General features: G+C 39.4%; 2 protein-coding genes across 11 annotated transcripts in view; one reads left to right on the plus strand and one right to left on the minus strand.

Annotated features, from left to right (window-relative positions):
- The window catches only part of PRKRA (protein activator of interferon induced protein kinase EIF2AK2), a 375,739-nt gene that overhangs the window by 130,684 nt on the left and 217,351 nt on the right, over positions 1-27,704 (plus strand). The gene's annotated exons all lie outside the window — the stretch shown is intronic.
- Positions 1-27,704, minus strand: part of OSBPL6 (oxysterol binding protein like 6) — a 178,171-nt gene that overhangs the window by 87,021 nt on the left and 63,446 nt on the right. For all 10 annotated transcript variants that reach the window (XM_070422667.1, XM_070422668.1, XM_070422670.1 and 7 more), the window contains one exon: positions 10,869-11,049. The gene's annotated coding sequence lies outside the window, so the exon portion shown is untranslated. Of the gene's footprint in view, positions 1-10,868; positions 11,050-27,704 lie in introns of those variants that run through there.

Consider the following 27,704-nt stretch of genomic DNA (forward strand, 5'->3'; position numbering starts at 1 on the left):
TTAACAGTACACCACTACATATACGCTGTGGTGTTTTTTTGTGTTGTTTGTTTGTTTTTAATATATTGTTATTGATTTCAGAGAAGAAGGGAGAGAGAAGCATCAATGATGAGAGAGAATCATTGATCAGCTGCCTCCTGCACACCCCCTACTGGGGATTGAGCGCACAACCCAGGCATGTACCCTTGACCAGAATCAAACAGGGGACCCTTTAGTCCGCAGGCTGACACTATATCCACTGAGCCAAACCGACTAGGGCCTAATTTATATCTTTAAATAGACTGTGTGGCCTAGCCTTATTAAAAATATAGCCTACACATAAATATAGGAGCATCATCAAATAACACAATTATTAGGATTATTTTACTCTCAAATATATTTCAGATATGATACAAAGTGGAGGAATAGGAGTCCTGCTGGCTTAACAAAACATATTTGAAGTCCAGAAAGAGCGTCATATTCATGGTACATTAGAATTAACAAAGAAATGAGTGTCAGAAAGCTGGAGCTCCAGCCTTCTTTTTCAGCAGATCACGTGATTTTGTGTCTCAGGTCTTCACTTCCTCAATGCAGGGAAGATACTTCTGTGCCCAACTCACCTCAGGGGATTTTGTGGAAATCAAGAAAGAAAACCTTACTTCAAAAGACACACAAAATGGAATAAAGCTTGAAGAGAGAATACAGGATCTATTTCACTCCGAAACACCACTAAAAACAACAGAAATGGGACTTTTTTTTTTTAGTAAAACTCCCCAAGAGCGGTGAGAACAAGGGACAACAGCAACAGAAATTGGACTGAAAACCAGCAGTAAAAAGACATCTGGGTCATAAGTGAATCCACTCCTGTCAAAAGATAATTAATTGGAAGTTTAAGAAATTCAAAGGATGGTTTAAAATGTCACTTGATGAAAAAAGCTTCTTTTCCCCAAATCCCAAGCTTAGGGGAAAAAATAGTGTTAATTGTTTGCTACAGAAGTTCTGAAAAGTAGTCCCTGGATCAACACGAGACCTGGGAACTTATCCCAAATGGAAATTATTGAGCTCATCCACACTAATGAACCAACAACCCAGAGGGTGGGGCCCTGCTCTCGGTTAAAACAAGCCTGACACTGGGCATTAGTAGGTGTAAAGGATGGCCAAAGGGGCCCTGTTCTTTTCTCTATGGTGCCCGTTTCACTAAAAGCACCACGTGAAAAAGATTGTCTAATTCCCACCTGAAGGATGACATCCTAAATAGTCCAAGAAAATTTTAAGAAAATGAATGAATTTAAGAATAAAAAGGAAAAATGTAAATTAACTCTATTTGATAAGTTTTTTGGGGGGTTTTTTGGTATTTTTTCACCCATGTTTTATTTTTTTTCTTTAAATGTTTTATTTTGAAATAATTTTAGGTTTACAGAAAAGTTACAAATATACTATAGGGAGTTTCTATATACCCTTCACCCAAGACTTCCTCTAGTTTTCAGAAGCTGACAAAAGAAATTTTAACCTCAGTGTTTAACTATGTATAGTGCCAGTTGAAAAAAATTACACATTTGGAAATAAATTCAAGTGCCAAATTTGCAGTTATTGTTTAAATAAACTGTACAGTACTTTCAAATTTAGTATTCTAAACACGAAAATTTAGTCAGCAATCACCCCTCAGCTTGTGTCACCTCGGCATAGACACATACGCTGTCACTTTCTAGCACAATATTCTTTTCATTTTCCTCACAGCACTTACCTTACTCAGTAGTTACATGATTTATTTATTGGCTTATTGTCTATCCCTAGAGACTTTACCCATTATGTTTCATGCTCTCCTTGTTCTAACCCCAGGGCCCAGATTAGTGCCTGGTACATACTGAATAGGTACTCAAATGACTTTGCTGGATAAATGAACAGATGAATGAATGAGGAACACTTTAAATATAGCAGCTGTGACATAAGATACATGATAAAAAAACACACACCTATTTATATTATTATTGTTTCTGAAATGTCAAACCTTTAAAGTCTACCACCAGCCTTACACAGTTGGCATTTTGGAAGCCTATCTGCTAGTCCAACATCTCTGAAATCACTTCTTATTGGGGCAAAGATTAGAATTATTACTCCTGATATATCCTTGTTCTTCAAAAGCCAAACCTTTCTCTCTTTTTTAAAAAAATGTATCTTTATTGTTGAAAGTATTACAGATATCTGCTTTGTTTTTTGTTGTTGTTTGTTTTTTCCCCATTGACCCCCTCCTCCCGGCACCAGCCCCTCCCAATCCTTCGCCACACTATTGTCTGTGTCCATGCCTTTCAAAGTAGATCTCTATTATTGAGTCACTGCATACAGGATTTCCCAGCATTATTCACTTAGTGTGAAAAGTGAATAACATAAAAAGTCAATAAAAAAAAGTCAGTAACATTTTAAATCACCCTCAAAGTTAGACTAATTCAAGTATTAAGCATCCTTGCATATGAAAAAACATATTTTTAAAAATTCACAAATATTAGATTCCAATCTTATTGTAGTTTGGGAATGGGACATGTTAGGAAGATAGGTAAAAAAACTTAAAAGACTAAAGGAGGAATTAAGCAGCCCTCTTTTTCCTACCCATTGCCAGCACTCAGCTTCACATTCAAAGAATTGCCTGATCCTCGGAAAAAGAAAGGAAGGATAGTTAGATGGCAAAGAGGGAGGGAAGAAAGGGAGAGACTACCTATTTCCATATTCTCAGTGAACTCTTACATTTCTCCTAAGATAAAATGTTATAAAATATATCCCAAAATCAAAGTATTTGACCAGCCCTGGCAGGGTGGCTCAGTTGGTTGGAGCACCATCCCATACACCAAAAGATTGCTGGTTCAATTCCTAGGCACATACCTGGGCTGTGGTACAGTCCCCCATTGGGGCATATACAGGAGGCAACCGACCAATGTCTTGTTGTTTTTTCACATCGGTTTTTATCCCTCTCCCATATTCTCTAAAATCGATAAAAACATATCCTTGGGTGAGGATTGGTGGGGTAGGGGGGCAATCAGTCCAAAATAAGCAATCCTAAAATATCCATTTGTCAAATAGGAGAAAGCAAGAAAACAAAAGTGCTGGGACACTCTCTGCTTCATTCAGAGCGTCTACCTTTCTTCTGTGTCTGGGCCTGCACTGTGATGAGGAGTAAACACTAATACATGCATTCAATTCAGCACATATTGATCCACCATCTAAAGAGCACAATAATCGCACTGTCACTTCTGGAACATCTCCTGCTTATGCTGTAATGAGTTGCCAATAACTCAAATTATCTAGTGAACTAAAGACTTAATGGACTGAGTCTCATTGCCAATAAACATATCCACATTAATAAAAAAAAATGGACTGAGGGAAAAATTCATCTTCTGACCATATGCATAAATTTTGAAAAACCAAAAATAATGATAATAATAAATGGTATATAAAACTCTATATTTCTTCTCTACATAAAAATAAAACCATAAGTAGGATTAATGCTAAGCTATTCATTTGAAACCATTTGATGTACTTAAAAGATAAGCAAATAAGTTCTGTAATGTTATTTTAAGCCAAGATTTTCAGTGTATAAGAGAAGAGACACAAATATCAAATCCAGTAATATTAACACTCCATAAAGTTAACTTGGAAAAATCAATATAAACTCATTTTTAAAATTGTATATATATATATATAGTATATACACTTACTACCATGTCCCTTGAAAAACAACTGATAAGACTGCACCGCTAATGCCCAGATTGTAGTATCTAAATTCCATTTTCTACTAAAAGGCATCGGAGCTCCTAGAATGGTTGACTCTTAGACTTCACATTAAATGAGCAAGAGGAGCTTGGGGCAGCCTGTTGTACCAAGAAGCAGGTTAAAGAAACTAAGGGGACAGGAGTGCTTTGGAATGTTCTGTATCTTGATCTGGGTGCTGATTACATAGGAATGTTCAGTCTGCGAAAATTCACTGTGATTCACTTATGATAGTTTCTCTTTTCTGCATGTATATACAGGAGCCAATTTGAAAGGGCTCCCAATGAACAAAGAAGGTTTTATTTATAGCATTCAGAAAAATAAAATCACTTCAACTGATTAAAACATAATATTTTTAAAATTTATGAATTTACAATAACACTCAAGAAAAAGAGGAACTATCCCCTTAAAACAGCAAAAAAAAAAAAAATCTTTGATCACCTTTTGAAGAAACTGAAGAACCATCTCTGAAACGGTCTACTCAAAGCAAAGTAGTAAACACTTGCCCTGCCTTTCCTACCTGAACTGTATTTCAGGTCACCAAATGCTAGTTGATAAGGCACTGTGCCTTACAAAAGAATTCCAGCTAATAAATGTAGAAAGACTGATAGGATGGGGTGAGGTGGGGGTTGGAGAAATCACCAGTTTTATAATCCCTAATGAAATAATGTATTCGGACAATGATTATTAAAGAACAAAGTCATTAGTTGAAAAAAATTGATGGGGGAAACTTCACAATAGATCAGGATATTATTCCCAGAAGCTATTCTGTTGTTGAATCTTAGAATCACTAAAAGTGGGGCAACCAGACCATATAGGCCTCCTGGGGTGATATTAAATGAAGTACACTCCACCACGGAAGCAGAATTCTTGTCAGAAAGTAGAATCTGAATCTAATCAAGCCTCTAAATCTAACTTCCAGTTTCTAATAATCTGGGTGACAGAGAAAAAGGTTAAGTAACAATCGGACAAATGCAGCACGTGGATCGTTCTATTGCACATGTGGCTTGATTTCTTTAAGTAAATGACTTGGGAAGGGCGGAACATACCAGATAAAAGAGACTTAAGAGGCTCAATAGCCAAATGAAATGTATGTACTTTGGATCTGATGTAACTAAATCAACTATAAAAAGACAATTTTGAGAAATATGGAATAGGTAGTAAGTGATATCAAAGAATTAGCATCCAATTGTTTGGTGTGACAATGGCCATTATAGTTTTGTAGAAAAATGTTCATATTAACAGATGCATACTGAAGCATGTATGTTGGATATAATATGTCTATGTCTAGGGACTTCAGAATGAAAGAGGAAAGGGATAAATGAATCTGGGTATGTGCATATGGGAGCTCACAATACTATTCTCTTTACTTGTGTATAAATTTGAAATTTTTCTAAATTTTTAAATAGTAAGAAAAACAAAAACATTGAAAAATGAAAAAAAAATTAAAAACAAAAACTCTTGCAGTGTTATTTATTATAGCCAAGATATGGAAGCAACCTAAGTGACCATCATTAAATGAGTGGATAAAAAGCTGTGGTACACAATGGAATATTACTCAGCCATAAAAAAGTAGGATGGACCTGGAGAGTATTATGCTAAGTGAAAAAAGCTAGTCAGAGAAAGACAGGTACCATATGATTTCACTTATATGTGGAATATTATGAACAAAATAAAGTAACTAACAAAATAGAAACAGACTCATATATACACAGAACAGACTAACAGCTGTCAGAGGGGAGGGGAGTTGGAGGGCTGGGTGAAAAAGGTGAAGGGATTAAAAAACAATAACTCATAGACACAGATAACAGTATGGTGATTACCAGAGAGAAAGGGGGGTAAGGGGGAGGTAGGAGAGAGTAAAGGAGGGATAAATGGTGATGGAAGGAGGCTTAACTTGGGGTGGTGATGAAGTATTATACACCTGAAACCTATATAATTTTATTAACCAAATCATTCCAATAAATTCAATATAAAAATAAAAGTGTTTGTAAGCAAAAAAAGAAAAAAATTTCCCTTTCCCTTACTACTTACATATGAAACCCTTGATATTAACAATATTCTCCTTTTTTCACATAATTACTTCTTCATTTCTACTTTTACTGTATATGTACTTATTTTTCAAATCTAAATTTTCTGAGGTTTAGGTGACTCATTTTTCTAAAATCTTACTCACCAGATTGAGAAAGACAATCCAGTGCACAGTCTTTACCTCTGGACACTCTTTCCTGGTCCCTTATTCCCATTCTTTTCAACTGGGCGAGAAGGAAACTTCAGTGTCTCCTCACTCTTCTTTCCTGGAGAGAAGAGCCGGCTTTGGGCCTGCTACCTCCCTCTCAGCCCTTCAGCTGTGAGAATTGGGTGTCTCTTAGAAGAGAGACACCTGAGAGACAGAGCAGGAGGAATGGCCAGGGAGGAAGGCAGGGACAGGTAAAATGGCTCCTGCATTGCTAGTTCTCCTTGGATATTCTCCCCATCTCCACCACCTGGGGGAGATGTCTCATGATCCGCCTCTTTGCCACGCTGGGGTCCAATATTCTTTCTCCTCTTCAGTTTTTGTGGAACTATGTTATACTTGCAGACTAGCGAGATGATTTTCTGAATTTTCCTTTCTCACCACATTTCTGTCTTATGTGTCAAAGGCTCCCAAGCACTCCCTACTTTGGTTCCATTTTTGCAATCCTGCCTAACCTTTCTCAGGCAGTTAAGTGAAGTGGAATGTGAAGCTGATAACAGGCACTCCGAGGAAAAAAGATAAAGAGGCTTTCTGAAAGCATCTCTGAGTATACATGCAACAAACTAATTCCTATGACAAAAGAATAAAAATAAACACATTTCGTCAAGGAAATGAGGTACCAATCACCTGCTTTTTCCTTTTAAAGAGGAGTTTAATTTCTCAGTCAAGTCACAACCCAGCAAATGTGTGGAAACAAATTTCCAGTTACTTTATTTCCATGAACTTAAACCTGATAGTCAAAGGACTCATGTACATTTCATCTTTGCTTGTGGTCAAGTATCAAGGGATCCTAGGCAATACTGACCTAAGAGATTCCATGAGATAGGGCAAAGGAATGCAGCCAGAAGGACAGTAAACTGAAATAAGCATCCAACCCAGCCGGCCTGTTTTCTTGTTTGCTTCAACATTAAAAATGGATATCCTGAGGCCTGAAATCTGCTTAAGTAACAGCCATTACCTGTTTGAAGTTGATGGGTTGTTGGGATAAGGATTGCTGTTCTGAGATGGAGTCCATTTCCCCCCATTTGTGAACAATGATCCAATAGTTAATGTTTGAGTTTAGCTAATGCAGACAGAGAAATGCTTTGCCTCATAAGGACCCTGTAATTTGAAGTGCTTTCATGACTAATGCTCTTTGTTACTATATAAAAGTTTGATTCAGTACCAAATTGACAGGAACATCACTGTAAGTAGTTCAGTTCCCAATAATATACAGTGATCAAAATGGGAAGGAGAAGATACATCTGATTCTGATGGAGAGACTTCTCAATGTCAAAAGTCTGCATATGTAAATGGCACAGTGGATTGCTTGCTGACTCACTCTGGTGTCCAGAATGAGTAAAGGGCTAGGAAATGAACTCTAAATCCCTACAAGTGTCATTCACAAAGAAGCCAACTCAATGAATCTTCCTCACCTTCCTAGGACTAAAATAATCATGTCAGGCAATGGAAGCCTTAGTCATGACATTTCAGACTCTGAGATGACAACCTCAAGGCCTGGAAAGAATGATTCATACTCTGTTACTATCAAATCAGATTTCCCAACTAAGAACAATGGACCATCTGCTTTTGGAAGAGTCTTCCTTCTTCACAGGCAAATCGGGCAGGTGTCAGCTTACCTTCAGAAAGCCAGCATTCTTAAAGTATATCCATTTCACATAAAATAATAAAATACCAAAAGAGAATAAAGGCTAACAGCATTATGTGTGAAGTACATGGGAGTGACTTCACATTAAGAGAGAAGAAATTGATGCTTAAAGCAGGAATCATTTTGTTGTTGTTGTTGACAGTATTACAGATGTCCCTCCTTTTCTCTCCCTTTGCCCCCCTCCACCCTAAAGCAGGAATCTTGACCACAAAGGCCTACAGGTGCCAGGAAGGTAACATAAATCTATAAGGTTGGTTGGGTTAGATACTTAAGGAATGATAAAGATTAGCAAACTTCAATTGTAACAAGACAAGATGTTTAATTTTCCAAAAGAAGCCAGGTATCTGATTCTATGTGAAGTTTCCAGACTGTTCAGCAATGTTGGCGATTAATTCAATTTTCAAAAAGAAAATGTTGAGGAGAATCGAAGATGGCGGCATAGGTAAACACCGGAGACTGCCGCCGTAAACAACCACTTCAAAAATACAACTAAAAGTCGGAACGGACATCAACCAGAACCACAGGAAGGCTGGCTGAGGAGAGACTCTTCAACTAGAAGCAAAAACAACAGCATTCCGACGCACAGAGGAGGCGCAGTGTGGAAAATTTAAAGGTACGGTGGTGCGGTGGTGAGGTGGTGCGCGCGCAAAGCGGGCTGGTGGCTGAGGGCGCGGTTGTCGTTTTCACTCAGGAGTGAGTCTCAGACTCTGGGCTACAGATCCGGGCGAGTCTCTAGGGACCCAGACTCAAACGGGAGAAGCGGGACTGTCTGGCTACGGCCCCTCCGAGGTTTGCAGCGGTTTCTGGGACAGAGAGGCAGAGCCCCTGGGGACGAACTGAGAGCGGCCATAGCTGCTCCCTCCCCCCGCCCTGTTGAGCCCGCCCCGCCCAAACCCTGCGCACAGCCATTTGCCGATCGCCTCAGGTAAGGGCTGGACTAGCGCCTCCCCAGAAGACAGACGCTTTCCAAACAGCTGATTCCTACAGCCAGTCGGCCTGGTGGTCAAATCCCTCTAGTGTTAACTACAACAATTAAGGCTTGGCTAGAACAAGACTGCGCACAGAGACCACAAGGGGGTGCACCAAGAAAGCATAAAAGATGCGGAGACAAAAAAACATGACAGAAATGGAGGATATGGAGCTAAGAATCGCAATTTTGAGGGCTTGCCATAAATTTGTGCAGAGCCTCACGAAAACTAATGAGACCCTCGATGCTACGATAAAGAAATTAGAAAGTAAGCATACACGGACTGAAATAAAGAATATTATACCCAATAGCAGACCAGAGGAGCACAAGAATCAAACCAAAGATTCGACAAAAAACACCCAATTGGAAAAGCAAAATGAAAAAAGAATCCGAAAGTGTGAAGCTAGTGTAAGGAGCCTCTAGGACAGCTTTAAGCGGACTAATATCAGAATTATTGGAGTGCCAGAAGAGGAGAGACAGCAAGATATTGAAAACCTATTTCAAGAAATAATGGCAGAAAACTTCCCCCATCTGGAGAAAGAAATGGACTTACAGGTCCAAGAAGCGCAGAGAACCCCAAACAAAAGGAATCCAAAGAGGACCACACCAAGACACATCATCATTAAAATGCCAAGAGCAAAAGACAAAGAGAAAATCTTAAAAGCAGCAAGAGAAAGAGGCTCAATTACCTACAAGGGAATACCCATACGACTGTCAGCTGATTTCTCAACAGAAACTTTGCAGGCCAGAAGGGAATGGCAAGAAATTTTCAAAGTGCTGAATACCAAGAACCTACAACCAAGATTACTTTATCCAGCAAAGCTATCATTCAGAATTGAAGGTCAGATAAAGAGCTTCACAGATAAGGAAAAGCTAAAGGAGTTCATCACCGCCAAACCAGTATTATATGAAATGCTGAAAGGTATCCTTTAAGAAGAGGAAGAAGAAGAAAAAGGTAAAGATACAAATTATGAACAACAAACATGCATCTATCAACAAATGAATCTAAGAATAAGTGAATAAATAACCTGATGTACAGAATGAACTGGTGATTATAATAGAATCAGGGACATAGAAAGGGAATAGACTGACTATTCTTGGGGGGAAAAGGGGTGTGGGAGATGCGGGAAGTGACTGGACAAAAATCATGCACCTATGGATGAACACAGTGGGTGGGGAGTGAGGGTGGAGGGTGGGGTGGGAGCTGGAAGGAGGGGAGTTATGGGGGGAAAAAAGAGGAACAAATGTAATAATCTGAACAATAAAGATTTAAAAAAAAATAAAAAATAAAAAAAATAAAGTGAATATAAATAAACTATAAAAAAAAAAATGTTTACAGGTTAAAAAAAATTATAGTCTAAAATTTACCCGATGGGCCACTAATTTGCAAGCTCTGCTCTAAATGTAATTTTAAATAATGCAGTAATAAACAGAAAGCTTCTCACATAATAATAATCACACTAAATCACAGAGCCTTGGTTTCTGCCCTACCACGAGGGACCAGTTCATGCAAGGGGAGGTAGGAGTGGAGGAATACCTGGGGAGCATTTCCCAAATTACAGACGTCTGAACTGTCTCCACCACCACCATCAGCCCTGCAGCCCAGAAAAAATAAGAGTTTGAGTAGAGGATACACAGCTTCCAAAAGCTCCTCAAGAGCTGTGGGGGCACACACTCCCGGAAAGCTTTGTATAACCGGGAGGGATGCATCCAAACCGTAGAGACTGAAGTCACTGAGCCTAAGATGTTAAACAGTATATGTGACGTGGCTCTGAAAATAATAACTGCAAATATCAAAGGAGCCTAGAGTTCCCATAGTCAGTGTTGCTGGTATCAAATTCGTTATTTCAGTCTCACGGGCAAAAAGAAAACAAGCAACTGTCTACCTGTTCACTGTGGAAGATTATAAAAATAGATGCATTTTAAGCATCAGTGTATGCATGCCGTGGGCTTGTGTGCATCTATGTATATAACTAAAGCATTCTTAGGTGTGTAGGTTCATTCTTCAAGAAGGGGAGGAGAGTGTCTTATTTCCACATGCTGCCACAATGCAGGTAGAAAATGGTTAACAAATCTGTTGGTGGTTTTTCTACTTCCTAGCCTTGAAAAAATTACAGCAGAATTTTTTAATAAGATGGCTAAGCCTAACCAGGATTACTATGTTTTTTAGTTCTGATCTACCTGTGATTAGGTAATGTTTTGCTAATCTCTTGCTGTTATTAAACAATGCCTAGTCTAAACCCCGCTTTTGATTTTAAGCTGGCGCCCTCCTAACTCACCTTGTAAATGGAATCCGTCTTCTAGGTTGGCTTTCAGGTCAAAGCTGCTCGAAGTGGCTTATCCTCAGATGCCTGCAGCTTTCTCCTGGGAACTCTATTGACCCTGCTGGGCTTATCTGGTAAATTACAGGAGTGGCTCCTTCATTTCCTTCTCTTGTTGTATTGCAGTGAGGGGCAAGAGCTAAAAAAGAGAGAATACAGTCATGTAGTGCATCTCCACAGAACTTTCATGAGTCTCTCAGGGGGACTTGCCTATGGCCAATCAGAAACTTCCTTCCAATTTATCTTCTGAGGAGGGAGGGTATCTCAGCTTTTTGCCTCCTTTGCTCAATCTTATGTAATTTCAAAGGCATACCCATTGCTACCCATTGCATTCCTCAGCAATAAGCAACATACATCATTTACATCTTACTCAGAGTTTGGAGTAAGAAAATGCTCAAATTATATACCAATACATTCTAAGCGGGGCCAAGTATCTCTTCCAGAAATATACTTAATCCTCCAATTCAATATAAACCTGTTTTTAAAAACAGGAAGTATGAAGTGGTTTCATCACACATGCACATCCATGTTCAATACCAGTGCCTTGATAGACCCACGAATAGCCTCTAATGAGTCCTAACAGAGTAGAACTGTCCCCAAACTCCCAGAACAGTCCTGTAGCAGAAAGCTAATTATACTATCAAAGAACAGCTTTCAACTTCACATAGTTTCTCAGAAGGCAAGGAAACAATATTTTATGAGAAGATCAAATAGGTTCACTTCAAGGAAAAAAAGAAGGGTGGGAAGAGATCAACCAAAGACCTTGTATGCTTACATGCATGACCCATGGACACAGACAATAAGGTGATGAAGGCCTGGGGCGGTGGCTGGGGTGGGGCTAGAAGGGGACAATGGGCGGGGGGGGGGGGGGGGGAAGGATACATATGTAATACTTTCAACAATAAAGATTTTTAAAAAGGAGAAGAAAAACCTGACAAGCAATCCAGAGTGGAAGCTAACTCGGTTACTCTCTGGTCCTGAAATGTGACAGCAGTTTTTCCTTCGAGCCGCTCTAGCAGGTGCATTTCTTCACAAGGCAGCTTTAAAAATAACAACCTCAGTCTGATTATTTTTCTAGCTTACTCTTTAACTGTCTGATTTTTGCTCTTTTTACTTACGGAGAAGGAAAAAGTAACTATACACACATATCCTGAAAGATTACGACTCAAGAAAAGTGCAAGATTTATGTCTACCCAACATCCTCTGCTGTGAATGTTCCTTTAAGCACCATTTTTCTGCCAAAAAAAGACAGAAAATGTTTGATCTAAATCCCCTCCACCTCTACAAATAAATAAATAAATAAATTTCGAATCTCTACCATGTTGTAAGACAAGTCCATGTGTCTTGTGGGTCCTAAATAAAATTTAACTGGTGACTATGATAATGACATAGAAGAACTAAGGTTAGGGTCCATCAAGATTATTTCTGTATGCTCAGCATTAGATCTGTTTATTTTCTGCAAACACTACTCAATCTATGCTCTTTAATCCCGTATAATTATAGGCAGAACAATGTGAGTGGTCAACTACTGAAACTCCCCTATCCCTCTTTTTCCTTGTTCTTTCCTAGAATGTATTCTGCCAAGTTTTGGAAAAGGAGAGAATACTAAAACAGGAAGATAAAAGAAAAATGAGGTAAAGAGCCCCCTGTGCTAAACTGCATTTCAGTTTTCCTACCTCCACCCCATTCCTCTTTCCTAGTCTTATTCTCCATAACTTCTTACCATCGTACATTGACAAGTGAGAAGGTAAAGAGAATAGAAAACTACAGGGTAAGATCAAGGCTACCTTTCCACCTCTATTTCCCCCAGTCCAGGAGCAGGGCTGAGGGAGAAGGCAGGATGAATATAGCCAGCCGTACCTAAGGGATTCCCCTTTCTTCCCCGTCACACACGCTGCGTGTCCTGTCTCCAGCCTCTGTAAACCAGACATTGGCCCAAGAAGCAGTTCCCCACTTCAGTCATCCTTTCCCTTAGCCTTTGCCTACACATCCCTCAAAATCCAGCTCAAATCCACAACTCTCAGATCCTCCCTTGATCTTCCCAGCTAGAAAGGGACATCTTCTCATGGCATCTGGCACTTTGGTCAACTCTACTGGTGTAAGGTGATCCGGGTCATACGTGTTGCCTATACTTCTCGTCTCCCCTACCGGGCTGTGTGGACTCTGGGAACCAGACCTTACTTCCCTGCACAGAGTAAGTGTGAGAGTTAAAATGTGAAATTTACAAGGCTTTGACTTATGCCCACTTTGCAAGAAATGAATCTATTATTGTCCATTTTGCCAAAAGTGTGTATTTTCACACTGTGTATGCAATGCCAAGGAATAAGGGCTTTGGCTTGTTCTGAGACTATAATTAACATTCATATGGACCTTCTGTGCAACTTTCAAAGAGACGACCACGATAAAGTGGAGTGCCTTCGACAGCCTTCAGGGAGGCTGACTACTCTGTATAAAAAATTACCAGTCCATCAATATACAGTTCAGATATAATCAATCATCCTTGATAGTTACTGAAGGCAGAAATATTAGGAGTATTTGTTTTAATTCAGCTTGAAACACTTGAATAGGGCAGAAACATTTATATTATCACATTTGAATTCCAAATTTCCAGGTGACTAATATATTGTTTTATTTAAAAAACAGGACATTAACCAAATGGCAACTAACCTTTATTTCAATTAAGAAACTGTACAGGGTCTTGTTTTACCGTGCACATAAACTGTGTGTGGGCAGAAGTCCAAAGGTACTAAGCTTATAAAGTTCAAGTTTGATTACACGTTGTGACAACACACACTGAAGATAAATTCTTAAAGCTCTCACTAAGAAATAAACTCAGAGAAGGGAAGAGGTTGTTTCCTTTTTAAACTATAGCCAAAATTGATATTCAAACAAAAATTATACCTGGTTTTTATCAACACACACAAAAAGAATCATGTTCTAATTTAACAATATCTTTTACAGATCAAAAAGGTCCCCGGCATCCTCCTTCTAAGCTATTAATAGATTGAAAGTTGGAAAGGTTGATTCGAACAAAGTCTTCTATGCCAACAAGTACTCCGATAGGAATATCTGCAAAATCTCTTTGGGGAGTTTAGAGATCTGGCAAGGGCTCCTTCTGAATGGCTCATTCAGGAAGCAAATGATCCATTATCTTTGCAATAGAATTTTTCCTGTAAGTCCTGTGACTCACCCTCCCACAGCCTGAATTTTGCCCATTATACACCAGATTCTTGTCCAGCATACTCCCCACACATTCCACTCATTTCTTATTCAAGCCCCTCAGAACACAAGATGTATGTGTCCTGCGTAGCTACTAAGTTAATGCATAGAATATAAAAAGGAGACAAGATAAAACAAACTTCATCATTCTGTAAAATACTAAAGAAAGATTCTTAAAATGGTGAAGTCAGTAAAGACAACCAGGATAACCAGAGAGTAGTTTTATAAAGTTGGCAGTGCACACAGCAAAGTCCATTTCACAATACAAACAAGAGACCAGACACTTTGGGCTCTTTTCTATTCATTATGTGGCCCATGACTTGGATTCAATGCTTACTTCATTTCCATGAAGGACTGGTCTTAATTTAGGGTTAAACATCCTAAATTGCTTTCCCAGAAAATGTAACACAAGACATGCTATAAGACCCTTCTTCATCATCTTGTTTACTTTGCCTACTATATCCACTAAATACCTTGTGAAAAGATCATTATTTTGCTTTTCTTTTTTTTTTTTTTTACTGGCAGCAATGTTTAGACAAACAATTGCTTTTTCTCTTTCTACCTGTGATATTGCCAAGTTCTCTGAGAGTTTCTACAGTGTCTAAATTGTTGGAGAATAGTTTTAGTGCTATAACCCAACAGTTTATGGAAACAGGTTATGCTGGGGTAACTTCCTGAAGATGAAAAACACAAACTCCAGGCACTTTCACCTGGCAACTACTGTGCCTCTCTTGTCAATAATTGAAGAGCAGACTTTAACTTGGAAATTTATCTAATCTCATTAGTGCTACCATACATCAAACAAGTTGAAATTCACTAGGTAAAGTAACATAGAGTTTTCATATATCTGCCATTAAGTATTGATTGATTTGTCCACTCCACAATAAGTCAGTTATATACAAACATTAAAGCCAGACACTGAGAAAGACATAGAGATGTAACAATCAACAAAAACAAAGCTCTTCCTTTTGTTTTTGTTGATTGTTACATTTAGAATTTAGCCACAGATAATAGTAAAAATACACGAATAACCAGTTTAAGCTACAAAAGCAGAAAATGTGCTATGGATGTTCATGACATGAAAATAATTCTAGCTTAAAATCTGTGAAGTGGGTAGGAAGCAGATCAGAGGAAGTTGCTCAAAAGAGTAGGCATTTGAGAAATGAGTAGATTCAAGCAAGAACTAGAAAAGCAGAAATGGATCGAGGAGATTTCAAACAGTGAGGAAAAATATATGAAAATCAAGAGATAGGAAAGTTAAATAAACGAGGCATGTGGCCCGCCGGCCATGAGTTCAACATGCTTGGTGTAGACTGTAGTGCCAGTATCCAGAGTCTAGGGTACAAAAAAGAAGAGTGGGGGAAAGAAAGGCAGAGATGAGGTTTGGAACAGTGTGGAAGATCTTACATGCTGGTGAGAGACCAGATTTCATTGGTTGGGCTGTAAAGTCATGTGGTTGTGTTTCAGGAAGCCAGATCTAGAACAAATTGGAAGGAAAAGAACCTGGAGGCCAGAGAGGACCTCAGAAGACAGAAGCAGCTCAAAACGGAGGGCAGAGCAGCTACCTGGGAGAGTGGGCACCCAGGAGGGGCAAGTGACAGGGCAGACTGTGATCCTATCTGGTCTCGAATATTTCTTACCAAAATAATGGGAAATAAAGCACATCCATTATTCAGAAACATGAGTGAAGTAATATAAAGTATGGACAACATGCTAGTAAACTAAAATAATTTACTCAATATAAAACATAGTTTTCTCAATCTGTTATATTTCTATGATCCAGGCCAATTTTTCCTGATTTTTTTGTTTTGTTTATATTTGACTTGGTTCAACTTGACCTGTTTTTTCTCTGCGGGTAGAAAAAATATTTTATTTCTCTAAATCCCAAAAGCTGAGGACAAAAAAGGACATGACATCTATTAAGAATCCAAAGAAAAGTGTTTCCCAAATTAAATAGTTTTGTTAATACTGACAAAAATTCAGATGACTGATTATACTGGTAAGAATTCTGATTACAGATTTCTTAAAGGAGTCTACAATTTTATTACTCCCTTGACAACTTTGTTTTATATCCAAAGAACAAATATTACAGAAACCCCTCCATTTATTATTCAGTTGAACAAAATTTTATTAAAAGAAAAACACCATTAGCTCTAGATAGAGCACTAGAAACACACCTAGGACATACCTTAATCTTCTCTAAGTAGTATGCTATAGAGCAGTGGTTCTCAACCTTCTGGCCCTTTAAATACAGTTCCTCATGTTGTGACCCAACCATAAAGTTATTTTTGTTGCTACTTCATAACTGTAATGTTGCTACTGTTATGAATCGTAATGTAAATATCTGATATGCAGGATGGTCTTAGGTGACCCCTGTGAAAGGGTCGTTCGACCACCAAAGGGGTCGCGTGACCCACAGGTTGAGATCCGCTGCTGTAGAGCAAGAGTCAGTAAACTTTTCCTGTGAAGGTCCAGTTGAGTAAATATTTTAGGTTTTGTGGGCCATGCAGTCTACCAAGTGATGCAACTGCTCAGTTCTGCTACTGTGCAGGAAAGTAGCCATAGTCAATAAGTAAATGAATGAGTATGGCTGTGCTCCAATAAAACTTTATTTACAAAAGAGTGGTGGCCACAATTGGCCCTTGGACTTTACTTTCCTGACCCTGTCCTAGCAGATAGCCCAGCTGTGGCACCTTGGTGTGGTTTCGTTGCTCTTCACTCCTTAATGTGCATATCTCTGATGAAGTGAGGGGGGAAAATTACTCTGAGAGAATGGGTGACAATGGAAATCTCCACTGCTAGTGGAGTGATAAAAGGGGAAACCAAATGAAGAAGTTTGAAGGAAGTGATGAATTCAAGGAGACAAGAGAAGTTCGGGGTAAATTAAAAAGAGAATGTAGATGTCTTACATCACTGCTAAGAGAATCCAGCATATATTCTCAGTGGAAATATGGAAATGTGACTCAAAAAATCATTTCAGGAAGTACTCTGACTAATGTCCAAAAGGCTCAATAATTGGGGGAAGACTTCAAGGAAAGCATAACTTATTAAATAAAAATATCTTTAAGAAATGCAGGCATCTTGACAGAATATTCATGTGAGAGAAAGCCAGGGAATTTGGAAATTTGTGGAAGTCTCAAATCATACTTTCTTCATGAATTCTGATCACACTTTATATACTTGATAGAGCAGGGGGGAAAGTAAGTACTATTATCATCAAAGCTGACCAATCTATATTTAAATCTGTAAAAGAGTTATGACAAAAACTATCTTTATTCAGTGACATCAGCTTAATAACGCTACCACTAAGTTACACTGAAAGTGATTCACAGGCTCAGTGGCCCTGTGCGAGTTACTTTACCTCTCTGTGCCTTGGGTTCCACATGACTAAAATGCAACTCTTTCACGAGGTGTCTGACGATTAAGCAAATTAATACATGTAGCCGAAACCGGTTTGGCTCAGTGGATACAGCGTCGGCCTGCGGACTGAAAGGTCCCAGGTTCGATTCCGGTCAAGGGCATGTACCTGGGTTGCGGGCACATCCCCAGTGGGAGATGTGCAGGGGGCAGCTGATCGATGTCTCTCTCTCATCGATGTTTCTAACTCTCTATCTCTCTCCCTTCCTCTCTGTAAAAAATCAATAAAAAAATATATTTAAAAAAAAATACATGTAAAGTGTGCAGAATGGTCCCAGTATACAGGAAGCCCTCAAATGCGCCATATTGCTGCTGTTCCCCCGAGTCTTTCCTCCCAGCCAGCTTTATTGAATACTCTTCCTTTGCCCTTTTAAGCTTTTCTCCTTCTAGGTTTCCCCAGGGTGGCACTGTCACACTCTCAATGTTTAACCTACCATTTGCTAGAGATTGCTAAATCTCTCTCTCTCCAATTCTGACTTCTTTTTCAGACTATATTTTTGTTTACTGGACATTTCTATTGGAATATCGCATGGACTCAGTCAGTCTACAAATCAAGCCCATTACCTTTACCCTTGCCTCTTTCATCTCCTTGTCTCCTGTTTGAGTTCATGACACCCTATTTATCCTTAAATGAAGCTAGAAACAACTATTACTTTTAAGCATTCCATTTGTAACCATCCCATTCCACTCACCCCAAGTCCTCTCACTTGTTTCTCCCCAATATATTTCTTAGATATGGCTTACTTTTTGCATCTCAGCTATCTCTGGCTTAGATTACTGACAACAGGCCCCGGCTTCTCTGCTTCTGATCATTCTCTTGTCCAGGCCATCTTTCCTTATCATCAGAATTGTCTTTCTTAAAACATATATTTGATTGTGTTATTCTCTATTCTGAATTATTCTCTACTGCCTGAAGGAAAGGGGACTATGGGCCTATTGGTGAGCTTCAGAGCCCCAGGAACCCTCTGAACTTTTATATAAAAAATTGCGTATGTCCTTAAGATTCAGTGAAGGAACACTGAGAGGACAATCTTAAAACTGCACACAAGGGTACGATCTGCACTCTTGAATTGCATCTCAATCACTCTTGTCTTCCACCATTTCAGGTACAGTGAACATGGTATTTTCCTCCAAACGAGCACACTGAATGCTATTTCATCTCTCTGAGCCTTTGCTTGTGCTGTTCCTTCTAGCTGGAATGCTCTTTTCTGCCTGGGGAGTCCTTTAAATCCTGGATCAGGTCTCACATGTCACCTCTGGGAAGCTGTGCCCAAGTGTGTGTGGACAACAAAAGATGCTAAATAGATTTCTGGTGTCTGTATATCATAACACTGGCCTGAAATTTCTTAGATTAAAAACTTCACACTGCACAAAATAAATAGCCTTAAGTATTTAGACACATATAGTGTTTACTTAAGTCTAGGGGCATCCTTATTGATGTCCCTGAATTTTTCATGAAGTCAAGAGTAAAGACCCTGGAGCCTAAATACGTAGGTTTGAATCCTGGCTCAGCCAAGTACCAGTAATGGGACTCTGGACAAGTGACATAGCTTCTCAGTACCTGCTTCATGATCCGTAAAGATGGAGATAGTTACAGTACTGCCTTTTAGGATTATTCTGAGGATTAAATGAGTTTAAAACACGTAAAACTATGTAAGTGCTTGCTATTATAATTATTTATTGAAATCAATGGCCAGGACTAGAGGCTCCAAGAGATAATCACAAAGCAAAACCAAACTTCAAGTTTTAGTTAACTGAGTTAATTAGCCAGAGAATACTAACAAAGGTGGCCCTTTTCACTGATGTTTTTATCCATTTAAAAGTGGTTCAAGCCTATCTGATAAAATTCTCCTATTAGCCTCCAATAGCTAGAAATATCAGCTCAGAATATTTCCAAGGCACACCACAGGGTACATGAAAAAAGTTCCTTTGAATAGAAAGAAATTGGAAATGCCTGGGAGGAAAATCAATGAGCCACCTCACTGCCCACCAAGTGCCCAATATGGAGGGAAAGTGCTAAATCTGGGAAGACAGATAAAGATGCTTAATGACTCAGCTTTCAAACAAACCAGCTTGTTTGCCAGGGAAATGGGATAGTGGGCACTTAGCACCACCCACCCAATCAAAAAAAGAAGCTGTGAAACGTAGATCCTAACATCACTGAACCTAAGAAGTACATGATGTAGTGATGCAGCTGACTTTCATCTGAGTGTTAGGGTTATGTGACATTTTTGGCAATGGCTCGGTGGAAGATTTGGAACCAAAAAACAGCCATTTTGACCCATACCACAAACACTGCAGTGGTGTAACAGTATTATTCTTTGTTTTGCAACAAACTGCCAAAAGGGTCACTTTAGTCTTTATTAATAAACATACTTAATAATCAGATCTTAAGTTAAACACTTGAGTTCATATTTAAAAGGAAGGAAAGAGAATAAAGCCAGAATTCCTTATCCTAGTATTAAAGGGCCTCCATAATCTAACCCCAATTAACTTTCCAACTTTATCTTTCACGCAAGGCTTTTTGAAATCTTCAACCAAACAGAACTTCTTGCAATTCTCCCTAACAAACCCACTCTGCCTACTCTGTGGGTTTCCTGTAGCTACAAAACTTTTGCCTTTACATCTCCAAAGCCGGAATCCCATCTTCCTTTAAGACCCCATGTGGATGACATGGAGTCCTTTCCTATCTATGGCTCAGTGAGAAGTAATTCTCCAGGTTAACTTCCATAATCTTTGCTCAGCACCTCTTGGACTCTCCTTAGTCCATTTTGATCAGAGATTTTGACATGTGTGTCTTTTCTTCCCAAGACCTGACTCTTCGGGGGCAATATCCACACCAGCTCCACCTTTGCAAGCCCGGCTGCACCACAGGCATATCTGCACTTGGCAGGTCTCACACTTCACTGACGTATGCTGAAGTGTGCTAAAGCTCATTGTGACTGATCACTGAAACCAAATGGACAGGAGCATGCACTCAGACAAGCTTTGCTGAAGAAAGGCTTCAGTAAAAACGACATGCAACAAGACTTGTTTTCTTGTAAAGCAAGTTGAGAAATGAGAATTTTCATGCTACTTCCAGGGCAAGGCAACCACTACTTACATTTACCATCCATTGATTTGCCAACAACTGCTGACAGCGGCGTATTAAAAGCTTCCCTCCCACTCACGGAACTGATAATACACTTCCAAGTTAGAGATATCATAAGATAATTGGTTCTGTGCTTCCCCTATTACAGTCTCAAAACACTGCTCACCTCTGGGATTTGATAAAGAATTCCCAAGACCTGTATGTATAATAATTTCCATCACCATGTCTACTATGCCTTAAACTCTAAATATCCAAGGACCAAAATGCAAAAATTAGCACTGGCCAGCGCTGCTCAGTGGTTAGAGCATCGGCCCTCAAACCAAAGGTCTCAGGTTCGAGTCTGGTCAAGGGCATGTACCTGGGTTGAAGTATCCCTCCCTCCCCCCGTTTTGGCGTATGCAGGAGGCAACTGATTGAGGTGGCTCTCTCACATCAATGCTTCTCTCTCTCCTCTCTCCTCCTCCCCACTCCCTTCCAGTCTCTCTAAAATCAATGGAAGAAACATCCTCCAGTGGGGATTAATAAAACAAAAAAAAAAACACAAAAAAGTAAAAATCAGAGAATCTGGTTATATCAGAACCTACAAAAGCCAAGAGAGGGAAAGATGAACAAAAAACACCTCCTAAACCCTTGCATCCTGATACTGCTTTGCAGAAGTTTGCTCCTCCTAATGCGTCACTTGGATGGCACGAATGGAAGTGTTTACTAGATCACAATGGAGAGGCTGACTTCACTCAGGGGTGAAGCTCCAGGGCTGTGCTGATCAGCATGTTCTGCCCAGACCCCTGGGCAGCTGCCCACAGTTTGTAGTCCTATGTTCACAGATAGCATTTCTCTGCCTACTCAGTTGACAAACTGTTAGATAAATGAGTTTTAATATGCACTCCTAAACACAAGTAATTTTCTTAAGCCCTAAATCTTGAAAGAATAGATGACCAAAATCCTAAACCCAGATGAAAGAACACTCTTATAAGGATGTCTTAACTCAGTGCCCTGCTAACAGGAAATTTTCCAGTGAGTGCTCTACCTTTTATATCGATGACAACTGGAACATCCAGTCTCCAATATCACATTGCTGGTGTCTCTTGGATTACTGGTATGAATCCTTGGGGCTGGGAGCAGGAGATGCTAAATGTTTTAACTTACCCATCTTTAAAGTAACTACTTATTTTCTTGTAAAGTGCAAATATACCTCCCAAATGCAAATGGAGGTCAAAATAATGTTAACAACTTCTTAAATTGGGTAAACATTGTTAGTGGCACTGTCATAAATTACAGTGTTTTGAAATAATAAAATAGACCCAAAGCAAGTATAGGATTGGTATAATATGTATTTTTTCATATATGACTAACTGAATAACTGACCTAATTTCTCTTGGTCAGTCTCTTTTACCTCCTATGCTACTTGGATGAAATTATTCCAAACGGCCCCATTTCTTAGGCCTCTGCTGTATCAATTCAGCTAGATTTCTATTTGGTGCTCACAGTGACTTACTTGTTTTCTCATTAGATTCCCCCCTCCCCTCCCCAGGAATTTTGACAACTAAATCAGGCTCATTAGAATTCTTCTGACTAAAGCTTCCGGTATTTAGATGGTATTGGCAGTAAAATCGGAATAAATTTTAAAATTTTGACACAGTGAACAATGCCATTCATTACAATTCAAAATTGTCCTCCTGGAAAGTTAATTTGATGTCATACAGTGATTAAAAAGTGGATGGGGGAGACGGGCAGAAGATGTTATCACACAAGGGCAATTTCCTTGAAATTGAATGTTTCCTTTGCACAAATGGAAGCCTGCGGTATCATAGAAAGAGCTTGGCCCTTAGAATTAAACAGGCTTAGTTCAAATCCCAGCACTGAGGTTTCCTAGCTATGAAATGCTGGACAGTTTACTCAGCCTATCTAATCCTTAATTCCCTCATCTGAAAAATGGGGATTTGGCTATAAAACCTAGTTCAAGATGCTTTGGAGATTATCTTGTACAGCACATACCACAAGACAGGTGCCCAGATGGTAATTATGTGAAAAGGTTTTGTAACTCACAACTTTTCAGAATTATTCTTTAGTTCTCGAGCATACACACATAGTATATGTAAATTTACAGCCATTACTGTAATGTTTGGCTGCCAACGCACAGGTTTTCTGATAGATCAATTAATATTAGGTTAAAATTTTTCTTTTTAAAAACTGAGATTTATGGGTTAGTCTAACACCTCTACACATCATGCTTTCTTCAAACTACAAATCTGCCGTCACAGGGAGAAATTACATACAAAAGTTGTTGAAGTGTTCAAGTCAAATAGTCAACTTTTTGAGGCCCGTATAAAGACCATAAATTTAAAATTTCAGAGTATCAAAACTATACACCCGAAACTAATACAAAATAATATTAATGTAAACTGTCATTGAAAAATACTTTTTTTTATTTTTTAAAAAAATATATTTTATTGATTTTTTACAGAGAGGAAGGGAGAGAGATAGAGAGTTAGAAACATCATGAGAGAGAAACATCGACCAGCTGCCTCCTGCACACCCCCCACTGGGGATGTGCTGCAACCAAGGCACATGCCCTCGACCGGAATCGAACCTGGGACCCTTCAGTCCCCAGGCTGACGCTCCCTCCACTGAGCCAAACCGGTCAGGGCAATACTTTTTTTTTAAAGCACCAAAACTAATAGGCAGCTGTTGTGCCGTGAGTGGCTAAGAGCCTGGTGTCTGGAAATTCCTACTCTGTCATGCTCTAGCTGTGTGACCAACCTCGGGAGAGTTATGTCTTCTCTCCGTGTCTCTCAGTTTCCATATCTGAGAAATGGGGCTACGAAGAGGACCCATTTCACAGGGTTATGATAAGAACTGAACAAGAATAGCTAGTACTCAGGAGGTCCCCAAAGTTCGCTTTTATTATTGTTAAAGCAGCTTTACCCAACAGTCACACTGCTTATATTTCCAGATTCAAATTATCCAGTCATGCTTGTGATTCTCCCTGTTCATCCTCTTCCCCACACAAAGAAAATAGAAGATTTTTCCTTGATAAGAGAGCCAAAATGAAGAACTTCTTTGAAAGCACTCACTGCCTGCTTTCTGTCCTACTTAGTGTAGACCTGACCTAAGCCTACCCCAGCCCTGCTGCAGGGCCCTATCACAGTTTCCCTTACGGTGCAGTCCACAAACCTGCCCTGCTCAGGGAGCGGAGGGAAGCTCTGGTCACTAACCCATCCCTGGACCAGCCACTGTGTTATTACAGGTCTTGCCTAACACCCTCCATTTTATTTAGCAGCTATAGTAGGACACGAGTTCTCAGCACAGAGCAGACTCTCCGGATTATTGAATTAATGACATCATGACACTGGCAAGGGATAGAGCTGGGAGCCTTGATATCTGTGAAGGTCAGAATTCCATAATCAGCTGCCACTATGCTCTGCTCTCATAGTTGACTTCCTTCCTAAACTATAGGCCTATCTCAGGATCCACTCAAATACCACCTGAATGCCTATGTTGTGTCTGGCCCTGAGGGTTCAGAGTCTAGAAAAATGAGCAATGCTAACTTGAAGAAAAACACTCTTCCCTCCTTCCCTTGGTTTTAATGGGTCTTTATACATTTTGAATAAACGTTACTGAAACCTATAAAACAACTTAGGATCCATATTTAAATTCTCATACATTGCCAGTGGGAAAATCAATTGGTATAACTACTTTGAAAAAATGTCTGCTAAACCAAGTATTATCTGCTAAAGGTAATAATACTCTGTGATCCAGTAACTCTACCCCTGGATATATGCCCAAGAGCAGTGAGTGCTTATGTCCATCAAAAGACAAGTCTTAGAATGTTCACAGCAGCTTTATTCATAATAGCCCCAAACTTGAGATAACACAAATGTCCATAAAGAACAATACACAGAAATGAAAAAGAATTCACGGCTGATGCATGTAAGAGCAACAGCGACATGGCTGAATCTCAACAGAGGGACCATTGTGTAACTGTAATTATACAAAAGTTAAAAAACAGGATGAAGTAGAGTACGGCAGCAGCAGTCAGAATGGTGGTTACTGCTGGGTGGTACAAACTGGGAGGCCTGGAGAACCTTCCAGTGTGCTGGAAATGCACCATGACTTCATCTGAACGTGGTTTTGTACGTAGAAATACAAAAAATTAACTGAGCCTACATTTAAGAATTGTGTGCCTCTCTGTGTTTTACCTTTTTAATAAACAAGCAAAAAACCCATTTACTTTAAAACAATTAGTTTCCTAGCCTTGAACCATTCATTCATTCATTCCAATGAATGCCTAACACTATGCTATGTTAATCATTGCAAACAGAGTATACAAGGTCTTCATTGTTAAGGAGATTGGATGCTAGTGGAGAAAATCCGGTCCTCTCCCAGGATACATGCCCACATGGTGTATTTCTTTGGGGACAATCACTTCATTGGTAGCACTATTCATTTGGCAATGAATCACATACCACCCTTGACAACTCATAGGTACTTTTCTTCAATTACTTTTATATTTTGCTTAAATTTACAGCTGGTCTAAGTTAAAATGTAAATTTTAACATTTGCTTGTTCCAAGTCTCCTGTGTACTTAAATGCCTAGCACTGTGTCTTATACACGGCAAGTACAATTATCAGTACCAATATCCTTGATAACTTCCTGTTCATTAGTTTATCATTCCACAGTACTTCTCTTGGCCTCAGGTTTCATGTCCAATGTTCTTTTATCCAGGTTTTCACTTTTCTCTGCCACCTATGAAGTCTGCAAATCTATAAAATCCAAGACAGTACACAGCTATACTTACATATAACATATCTGGCAAAGGAGTACAGGAGGTACCTTATGTTATTCTAAGTTTTCTTTCATTAACCCTTCCGTCCTATAATAGAGCTTAAGAATATGGAAGAGCTAAATTTGGGAAAGTAAAAAGATAATCGACAGATGGATGTCATTGAGGGGAAAATAATAAACTTGGCTTTGACAGCTTGTGATGCATTGACAAAAACAAAAATAGCCACATCTCCCTAGCTTCCCCTTCCAATAGAGCTCAAGACCCTGCTAATGCCATATTTATCAACATGCCCAGAAAATAACCTTGAGAATGACACATAGGTGCCTTGCATGTTCATCTCCCCAGTATCCTTTTTTCAAATGTGACTTTTCTAAGCATCACTAATTTAAAAGTGCCAAAAAGAAGCATGAGATCCACAATCAAATGTAGTTAACACTAGTTATCATTGTTCTCACAAAAAGGGCAAGAAATCTGAATTGTTTTAGCATCATAATTTTCTGCTCTGTGGTCTTGTTATATATAGCAGGTGTCAAGTGATTCTTGAAGCTACCAGTTACCACCTGAAGACAGGAAATTGTACCTTGAAGTCTCTAGCCTACCTCTGTGTGTTAAGGCTTCAGGTTCACTGTCCTGCTGACCTGCAGCACCCCAGTGAGGTGCCACCTGCCCCCTCACAGGAGTCACAACCACTTTAGAGATGAGCAAGTTGGTCAACCACAGCCCTGCAGCTTCCCTGATGAAGCATGATGACCTAACAGAATCGGTTTCTGCTTGGTTCTCCCACTGGTTTTCAAAGGGAAAAACCCAAACGCTGCAGAGCTTCACTTCCGGTCCTCTCCCAGGAGACCTGCCCATATGAGGTATTGGCTTGGGGACAATCATCCAAAGTCATGCTCCAGGTTATATAGGTCAGTGTTATGTGCTGATTTCATATGCTGAAGACCTCCCCCCATTCTCCCCCCAATCATGTCACTGTATTTTGAGCTATTACCTTCAGGGAGGTAATTAAATTTAAAGGAGGTCACAAGGATGAACTCTAATCTGATAAAATCTGTGTCCTTCTCTCTCCCTCTCCCACACACCTTTCTCTCTCTCTCTCTCTCTCTCTCTCTCTCTCTCTCTCTCTCTCTCTCTCCAAACATGGTAAAGGCCATATGAAGACACAGTGAGAAGGTGGCTGTCTGCAAACCATGAAAAGAGGTCTCATCACAAATTAACCTGGATGGTGTCTTGATCTTGAACTTGTAGTCTTCCAAACTGTGAGAAAGTAAGCTTTTGTTGTTTAAGCCACCCAGTCTGTGGCATTCTGTTATGGAAACTCAAATTGACAAGTGCAGTCAATAAAGAGCTGTGTGGTTAGTATTAACCCATGAAAATCAGAGAACACATATACAATAGTTCATTAGGCTCAGTGTTCATCTGGACACAAGAAAGCATTTCACGTATGAAGGCCCACTTATAAGACTGAGACCAGAATCCCAAACAGAAAGGCCCTACAAATCTCAGTGTGATTTGCTCTTGCTTCATCTCACAGCATAGTTGCTCTTCCTTTAAGCACATTCTGTTTCCTCTGCCTAGAAAACACTCCTTTCTTTATCATCTAGTTAATCCCAATTCAGTCCAACTGTCAGTTCCCCAGGGAAGGTTCTCTGATCCTGCATGGGGCCTGTGTCTCTCTGTCACACAATCTCAGAGCACCAGCATTTTTGCTTCAGCATTTATCACAGTTTGCAATTAAGAGATTTCTGTGATTTCTTTTTAGTAACATGTTTTACTATTAGTCTATAAACTTCCCTAAGCTACATGGTGCTCAGGTATCTGTAGAACAAAGCAGGGAAGGAAGGAAGAAAGAAAAGGAAGAGAAGAAGGGGAGAGAGGAGGGAAGGGGATAAGAGATAATGAAAACTAAAGAGAAAGGTTTAAGAATCCAGTACAACCCTACCTGGTTGCAGGTTTGATCCCCAGCCCTAGAGCCCCAGTAGGGCCGCATGCACGAGGCAACCAATCAGTGTGTTTCTCTCACATCGATATTTCTCTCTCTTTCTCCATTTTTTCCTCCTCCCTCCCTTCCACAATTTAAAAATCAATGGGGGGAAAATATCCTCAGGTGAGGATTAAAATATATATTAAAGAATCTAATACATTGTCTTTTTTTTTTTTTTTTTTTTTTATTTATTTTTTTTTTTATTTTCCTCTTAAAGTATTACAAAGGGTATTACATAAGTATCCTTTCCCCCCCCCCCCCCGCCCTTGACAAACCACTACCCTCCCTTACCCCCC

Source organism: Myotis yumanensis, unplaced genomic scaffold (genome assembly GCF_028538775.1).
Source record: "Myotis yumanensis isolate MYYU_CA2020_CCGP unplaced genomic scaffold, mMyoYum1.0.hap1 SCAF_8, whole genome shotgun sequence".
NCBI classification, from domain to species: Eukaryota; Metazoa; Chordata; class Mammalia; order Chiroptera; family Vespertilionidae; genus Myotis; species Myotis yumanensis.